The sequence below is a fragment of the Saimiri boliviensis genome, chromosome 7 (genome assembly GCF_048565385.1).
Source record: "Saimiri boliviensis isolate mSaiBol1 chromosome 7, mSaiBol1.pri, whole genome shotgun sequence".
NCBI lineage: Eukaryota > Metazoa > Chordata > Mammalia > Primates > Cebidae > Saimiri > Saimiri boliviensis.
Window position 1 is genome coordinate 1,879,448 of NC_133455.1, and position 8,260 is coordinate 1,887,707.

At 56.9% G+C, this 8,260-nt stretch overlaps 1 long non-coding RNA gene across 1 annotated transcript; it reads left to right on the top strand.

Annotated features, from left to right (window-relative positions):
* Positions 1-229: 229 nt before the first annotated feature.
* On the top strand, positions 230-7,126 carry LOC120364904 (uncharacterized). Its single transcript, XR_012518309.1, has 2 exons — positions 230-283; positions 816-7,126. It is a non-coding gene; the product is annotated as an uncharacterized LOC120364904 (long non-coding RNA).
* The last annotated feature ends 1,134 nt before the right edge of the window (positions 7,127-8,260 follow it).

Consider the following 8,260-nt stretch of genomic DNA (forward strand, 5'->3'; position numbering starts at 1 on the left):
GCCGGGCGGGGCGAGCAAGGAGGGCGTGGAACTCAGCGAGGAGGGTCCACAGTGGGCGTGGCCACCACCTCTGGCCCGAGGAGCAGGGCGAAGCCACGCTGCTGGGTCCCAGGGAGGCCACATGGGGCATTCCACAGAAGCTGGGCCTGGAGACCGAGGGTCCCAGCTCTTGCCCCATGCAGGGAAGGCCTGAGGAATCGACACCCTGACCTCAGCCTCTCTCTCCAGCCTCCTCTGCATCCCGGGGGAGCCTCCATCGGTGGAGCCCAACTCAAAAACATGGGTAAGGGAGGCTGGACACAAGGCCCCAGTCACCTTGGGGTGGGTGGAGTGGGGGAGGAAGAGCCGGACAGGGGCCTGGAGGGCAGCCGGTCCCACCCAGAGCCACCTGCAGACATCAGGGGCCTCATCTGGGAGTTCGGTGCCAGGATGCTCTTGAACAAATGACGTTTTGGCAACTCTGGACTCGTGGTGATCAGCTGGGACCACAGAGCTGTGACCCCCCAGCTCCTGTCCACGCTGGCTGTCATGGCCACTGGGCTCCCTCGCTTGGTCTCCGGCCTGCCCTCTGCCTTCGCATCTGCCAGGCCCCACCCAGCCAGTCATTTGCACCCGGTTGATGAACTGCAGCACGGAGGTGAAAAATCATAAATCTCCTTCCTCAAGGAGCTCCGCCTCCACGAAGCCCGTCATGAGGAGGAAATGCAATGTGAATCTGCTGCAGAAAACCAGGAAGCCGCGAGGCTCAGCGCCTCTGGCGGGGAAGAGCACAGAAATGCCAAATATGATTTTTTTTATTAACTTTATATCCACAGGCTCTTGTCAAGGAGATATCTGATCAGATCCCAAAATGAGCAATTATGAGGGCTCACGGTCGGAGCCAGGCGCCTCTGGCAGAGGAATTTAATTTGAAGTGTTCTATCTCAAGCCATGGGGCTGGCCTGCTTTCTGGGGCAGGAGGTCGGCCTACCAGGGAGAGGCTGCTCGGGCGGATGTGCTCCTGTGGCCCAGGTGATCCCCGGTCAAGCAGAGGATCCAGAGAGCTTTGGACGCTCAGCCCGCAAGGTCCCCGAGCATGCGGCCTTTGAGGTTGGGGCTGAGGAGTCACAGTGCAGCAGAGCCCAGGGTGCGCAGTGTGGACAGCATGGCCACCGACTGGACACAGGGAGGCCAGGCCCCGGAGTGGCAGCATGGCCCACCAGGCCACGCCGGCAAGTGCGCAGAGAAGGAAAAGGTGCCCTCTCAGGACTGTCGAAACGGGAAGGTGCCGCCCCTTCTGGGGGAGGACGTGGAAGACGCCCCTTCCTGAACTCAGCCAGGGTCAGGGCAGGCACCGGGGGCAGGTGCTGGCTGGACCCGACCCTCAGCCCTGGGGTGCAACCGATGGCGGCTGGACCTGCCCTCACCCTGGTGCGTATCCCAGGGGGCACCTGCAGGGCCCCTCACTAAGGCTGTGGCCCAGGTGGTGACAGGTGGAATCAGAAGGGGCGTGGATGGGCTCTGGACTCGGAGCACCCACGTGGCTGCTCAGGGGGCAGGGAGGCCGGCGGCCTCCACCTGGGGTGGACCTGGAGGTTTGCTCTGAGGGGTGGACTCACTGCTGAGAGTCTCCTGGTCAGGAAAGATGCCTACGGGGCCCATGGCAGGGCAGGAAGGAGCTGGGGGCTCAGTGGAGCCAGAGTGAGAAGCAGGGAGGTGTCTGTGAGCTGCGGGCCCCTTCCTCAATCCGGATCTCGGGGTGAGCTGCGGGGCCCTTCCTCAATCCGGATCTCCGGGTGAGCTGCGGGCCCCTTCCTCAATCCGGATCTCCAGGTGACCTGCGGGTCCCTTCCTCAATCCGGATCTCCGGGTGAGCTGCGGGCCCCTTCCTCAATCCCGATCTCCGGGTGAACTGCGGGCCCCTTCCTCAATCCAGATCTCCGGGTGAGCTGCGGGCCCCTTCCTCAATCCGGATCTCGGGGTGAACTGCGGGCCCCTTCCTTAATCCGGATCTCGGGGTGAGCTGCGGGGCCCTTCCTCAATCCGGATCACCGGGTGAGCTGCGGGGCCCTTCCTCAATCCGGATCTCCGGGTGAACTGCGGGCCCCTTCCTCAATCCGGATCACCGGGTGAGCTGCGGGGCCCTTCCTCAATCCGGATCTCCGGGTGAACTGCGGGCCCCTTCCTCAATCCCGATCTCGGGGTGAACTGCGGGCCCCTTCCTCAATCCAGATCTCCGGGTAAGCTGCGGGCCCCTTCCTCAATCCGGATCTCCGGGTGAACTGCGGGCCCCTTCCTCAATCCCGATCTCGGGGTGAACTGCGGGCCCCTTCCTCAATCCAGATCTCCGGGTGAGCTGCGGGCCCCTTCCTCAATCCGGATCTCCGGGTGAACTGCGGGCCCCTTCCTCAATCCCGATCTCGGGGTGAACTGCGGGCCCCTTCCTCAATCCAGATCTCCGGGTAAGCTGCGGGCCCCTTCCTCAATCCCGATCTCCGGGTGAGCTGCGGGCCCCTTCCTCAATCCCGATCTCCGGGTGAACTGCGGGCCCCTTCCTCAATCCCGATCTCGGGGTGAACTGCGGGCCCCTTCCTCAATCCGGATCTCGGGGTGAGCTGCGGGGCCCTTCCTCAATCCCGATCTCGGGGTGAGCTGCGGGCCCCTTCCTCAATCCCGATCTCGGGGTGAGCTGCGGGGCCCTGTCTCTGTCCTCCCCATGGATGGTCCAGATCCTGGGAAGGGTCAGGGTCCCTTGGGCCCCAGAGGCAGTGCTGCCAGGCTCTGGAGTTCCAGCACAGTGTGCGCCATCCTGTAACCCCAGGCCCTCTGTAGACACCTGCTCTCCATTCGTGGTCTCCCCCTCCCTCACTGATTCCCTCCAGGACTCCTCCCTCAGCCTGGAATCCGCCTCACTGGAGCCCCAGCTCCTGCCCTCTGCAGCCCTGTTCTGTGAGTGTCCTGAACTCTCCAGCGAGGCCAGGCCTGGGGCTGAGCTCTTCCTTCCGAGGCATTAACCTTGGATTGCTGGGACGGAATGAGTTTGGCATAGCTGCAGGATGTCTGTTCTAACAGCATGCCCAGGCAGCTCTCCTAGGCCTGATTTCAGCAGAATTGGCCTCTCTGCCCAGGAACCTGTGTGGAAGCTGAAAGCATGGCTGGGAGGGGAGCTGGATGTCAGCCCTGTGTTCCCATCTCGGCCAAATGTTGGAGCGGATCCACTCACAGGCTCTAAACACGCACACGCGGAGGGTTTTGGGAACTTCTGCAGAGCGGCCTCCACAACTCAAGTATTTGTTTTAACGTCACCGGCTGACTTCGGGCTCTGGAGTCACCTGCAGAACGCCCAGTGCGCCCTCTCTAGTCCCTGCCTCCCTTTGACCATTGACTTGTCCAGTGGATGCCGGCATCAAACCAGCAGCGTCTGTGACAAGGACCTGGGTTGCTGGCTGCAGAAACCTCATCAATGCAGAGAGGCTCACGAACAATCCTCCACCTCTGGGCGTGCCAGGCAGAGCAGGGCAGGGGTGGTGGGCAAGGGCTGCTCGGGATCAGGCAGGGGGAGCCAGCTGCGAGCTTCCTCGGCCCAGAGCTCTCCTTTGCCATAAGCAGTAAGAACTGGGCCCTTCAGAGGGAAGCAGACAGTCAGGGTCCAACGTGGCCTCCAGTAAAACAGTGTTGGGGTTCTCCGTACCTCAAATGATGCCCCCTTGGGCCTTTAGCCAACCTGGGGTTCCAGAAATAAATGTGGGAGGAGGAACCCCCACTAAGGAGGTGACTTCCTGAACAAAGCATCCTCCCAAGACCGAGAATCCGATAACGCTTCACTCGTACTCCTGGGGGGAGAAGAGTCTCTTCCAATCAGGCCAAGGTGGCCGTGGGTTTGATGAGCTGTTGAATTTCCTGCTGGAAATTAGCAGCCCAGAGCCCGGCTTCTACAGCAAGGTCAGGCAGCGCTCACGGCACGGACGCGGGAGTGAGAGGGCTGGCGTCGGGGTTTACGGAGTGTAGGGTGCAGGGAGCTTCGTATTCGCTCTGTGTCTCCATTTTGCTTTTTGCAGAACGGGCTTTGGTGTGGGTCGAACATGAACAGGGCAGGCACAGAGCGTGTGCTCTGTGTGAGTCAATGTTCTGTGCTTTCATCTTTCAGAGGTGGGGCTAATAACCTCCTTTACAAACGCGTCAATCATTTCTGCCCAGAATCTCCCAGTTCCTAAGCACTTGGCCTGGGGCTCCACTCCTGACCCCAGAACTGACGGGGTTCCCTCAGGCAGCAGGCTCCAGGAAAACGAACAAATGAAAACACTTTACTCTTTTTTTTTAATGGAATAAGTGAGTCACATTTTTTTCAGAAGTAACATTCCAACGTTAGTACATAGGGTGAAGTCACAAACAGCAGAGTGACTGCCCGCGACACCTTCGTAGCCCTTGAAGTACAGTGACAGCCACAACGCCCCTCCCTGAACGCATGGGCGGTGCTTCCTGCAGCTGGGACCAGATTCCCGTGTCTCCAGCCGAGCTCCAGGCCTGGAAGGGGCCTGCACTGAAGGGCCGTGTTGCATGAAAAGCGTGGTTTCTCTGTGGCACAGACACACCCCTTGGCTCCCTGGAGGAATGGAGACCCTATGTGGCAGACAGTGGCCACTAACCAGGTCCATGGCTTCCCGGTCAGGCTCTGCAGGAGCTGCGGCCTCACCCGGGTCCTAGGCTGTTCACCCCCGTGGCATAAAGGCCAACCGAGTTGGCGGAGAAAGGAAATCACCTTATGCACAGTGAGAGCTCTGCTGGACATCGAGAGGGTCGTGGCGACACCTGTCGTCTGCAGTGACCTGTGCGCAGCAGCTCTGTGGCGCGCGGCAGCACCAGGGCATCCGCACGAACCTCCTGTCTGAATAGAACAGATGCTGTTGCAGGCCTGGGCTAGTCGAGAGACAGAACTGACTCAGGGTATTTCGCAGGGAGGAGATGCCATGCAGGGAACTGGCGGAAGAAGGAAGGCACCAACCCCAAGGGTGCAGGGCAGCGCAGAGCTTAGCACAGCAGGAAGGCAGCCCGCTGCTCTTCATCTTGGGCTGGAGGAAAAAGACGGAGGCGAAGCCGGGGCGTCAGTGAAGGCAGGTGCTCCCCGAGAAGCCAGACACACCGGAGGGGGCCAGACAGAGGCCGAGCTGTGGCCTCCCATCTCTCCGGCCCTCCATGTCCTGTCGGGGCCTCCCACTGGCCAGGGCTGCTGTGGGTGGGCCTGTTCAGGTTCTTGACATCACTGCACAAAATAATTTGGGAGCAAGTTCAATAAGAGTGGGCAAAGAAGTTTATTGCAAAGCGAAAGTGCGCTCCGATAGCTGGGCGGGAGCGGGCGGCTCCGGAATGAGAGAGCCAGGCCGGCCCTGGAAACTCCTCGATGGGGGTCTCCCGTGACTGTCACTGAAGGAGCAGGATGTTATCGTGCTGCGGGTGGGCTCCGGGGCCTGCACGTGCCGTTGCTGTACATGCTGGTACATACAGTGCATGTCTCATTTGTGTTTTAAATCTCGGCCCAGCAGTGTGCTTTTCACTATCATGGTGAGCCAAGTTCACCGTAAGAATATGGTTCTTGGCTCGGCCTTGGGAACTTTTCCTCCAACCGAGTCACTCCTCCTTCAGCAAGGAAGCTGCACACTGCAGGTGACCAGATATATCTGCGCCAGCCCCATTCCGGAGTATCTGTTACTGACTGGGGCCCTGTGCCAACCTACTGGCCCCATGTGGCTTGCTCCCAGCCGCCTGGAGGTCATGCCCATTCCCTCAGTCACCGACTGCTGGAGGACTGCCCACAAACGGGTGATGAGGAGGCGGGGGTGCCGCACCCCTGGGAAGCAAAGAGGAGCAAATCAGCGTCAGTGGGTGGGGCCAAGGGCAGGGGCAAGCGGCCCGCATGTCCATGCATCTTTGAGTTTCCGGGAAGGGAATTTCAAATGTTTGCTGTTTTTAATACATTGTGGGGCTTGGGGGCCAATATTTTATCATGGTAAAATACACATAACACAAATTGACTATCTGAACCATTTTTAAGTGTACAGTTTGATGATACTAAGTACATTGCTTTTGCTGTGCAACCGTCACTACCATCCATCCCTCCATCCCTCCCTCCATCCCTCCCTCCATCTCTCCACCCCTCCATCCCTGCATGTATCTCTCCATCCACCCCTCCATCCCTCCATCCATCTCTTCATCCATCCCTCCATCCATCTATCCCTTCATCCCTCTGTCCATTCCTACATCCACCAATCCCTCCATCCACTCCTCCATTCATCCATCCATCCATCCTTCCATCCATCCCTCCATCTATCATCCATTCCTCCATCCACTCCTCCATCCATCCCTCCATCCATCCTTCTATCCATCCCTCCATCTGTCAATCCCTCCCTCCATCTATCCATCCATCCACCAATCCATCCATCCCTCCATCCATCAATCCCTCCCTCCATCTGTTTATCCCTCCATCAATCCATCCATTCATCCATCCACCCTCCATCTATCCTTTCATCCATCCCTCATCCATCCTTCTATCCATCCCTCTATCCGTCAATCCCTCCCTCCTTCCCTCCATCCATCCATCCCTCCCTCCCTCCCTCCGTCCATTTCTCCATCCATCCATCCCTCCCTCCATCTGTCCATCCATCCAGCCGTCCCTCCATCCATCCATCCATCCCTCCCTCCATCCTGTGAGTGGGACCGCACTGCAACCGCACCACCTCCTCCAGGTGCATCGCGCTGTGGCATGTGTTGGAACTTCCTTCCTTCTCGGGTGACTGATAAGGCAGGGGCCTCATCTCTGTCCTTGTGGAATTTGTTTTCTATGTCCTTTATTGCTTTCCTGGCCCCTCCTTTTCTGCGTTGTCTTCTTTTGTGTTTAGTCTATTGTTTGTTTAGTGAAATGTTGAAATTCCTCTCTCATTTCCTTTTGTGTATACTCTGCAGCTATTCTCTGTGGCTGATATAATGAGGTTGCTACATTCTAACGTGAATTTATCCCAGTTAAATAAATGTCAGTAACACAAAAACCTTCACTCCATATCTCCATTCCCACTTCCTTCAGTTGTTGATGTCACGGAATTATATCTTTATATGTCATGTGTCCAAAACCATAAACAAATAATTTTTAAATGTATTTGTCTCTTAAATTATGTAGAAAACAAAACAAGGAAACACAAAACAAAGTTATAATAAGACTGACAACCTTTGTAAAACACCTGTTTACTATTCATTTGGGTTGTCTATTCCTTACTGACTTACAGGCTTTAAAATATATATCCTGGATATGAGTCCTTTGTCAGTTACGTGTGTATAAAATAACTTCTCCTCCTGGGTGGTTTCTATCTTTACTTTCTAATACTATGTGTGTGTGCATGTGTGTGTGTGCGTGTGTGTGTGCATATGTGTGTGCATGTGTGTGTGCATGTGTGTGCCTATGTGTGCATGCGTGTGTGTGCCTATATGTGTGCATGTGTGTATGTGCCTATGTGTGTGCATGTGTGTGTGCCTGTGTGTGCATGTGTGTGTGTGCCTATGTGTGTGCATGTGTGTATGTGCCTATGTGTGTGCATGTGTGTGTGCCTGTGTGTGCCTATGTGCGTGCATGTGTGTGTGTGCCTGTGTGTGTGTGCCTGTGTGTTTGTGTGTGCGCCTGTGTGTGTGTGCCTGTGTGTGTGCATGTGTGTGTGTGCCTGTATGTACCTATGTGCACGCATGTGTGTGTGTGCCTGTGTATGTGCATGTGTGTGTGTGCCTGTGTATGTGCATGTGTGTGTGCCTGTGTGTGCCTATGTGTGCTCGTGTGTGTGTGTGCCTGTGTGTGTGCCTGTGTATGTGCATGTGTGTGTGCCTGTGTGTGTGCCTGTGTATGTGCATGTGTGTGTGTGTCTGTGTGTGTGTGCCTGTGTGTGTGCCTGTGTATGTGCATGTGTGTGTGTGCCTGTGTGTGTGCATGTGTGTGTGTGCCTGTATGTGCCTATGTGCATGCATGTGTGTGTGTGTGCCTGTATGTGCCTATGTGCATGCATGTGTGTGTGTGTGCCTGTATGTGCCTGTGTATCTGCATGTGTGTGTGTGTGTGCCTGTGTGGCATGTGTAGAAGACACATGTGCCTAATCTTAAGATAACTCTTAAAGGACACTGAACAGCTGCTAAGGGTTGTGTCTCCATGAACCCAAGCTGGCAGCTAGCGATGGGGCTGGGCAGATGTGGCTGAGGTCACCAGCCGTTACACAGGCTCGGCCTACCTTCCTTCTGGCACAGTGAGACC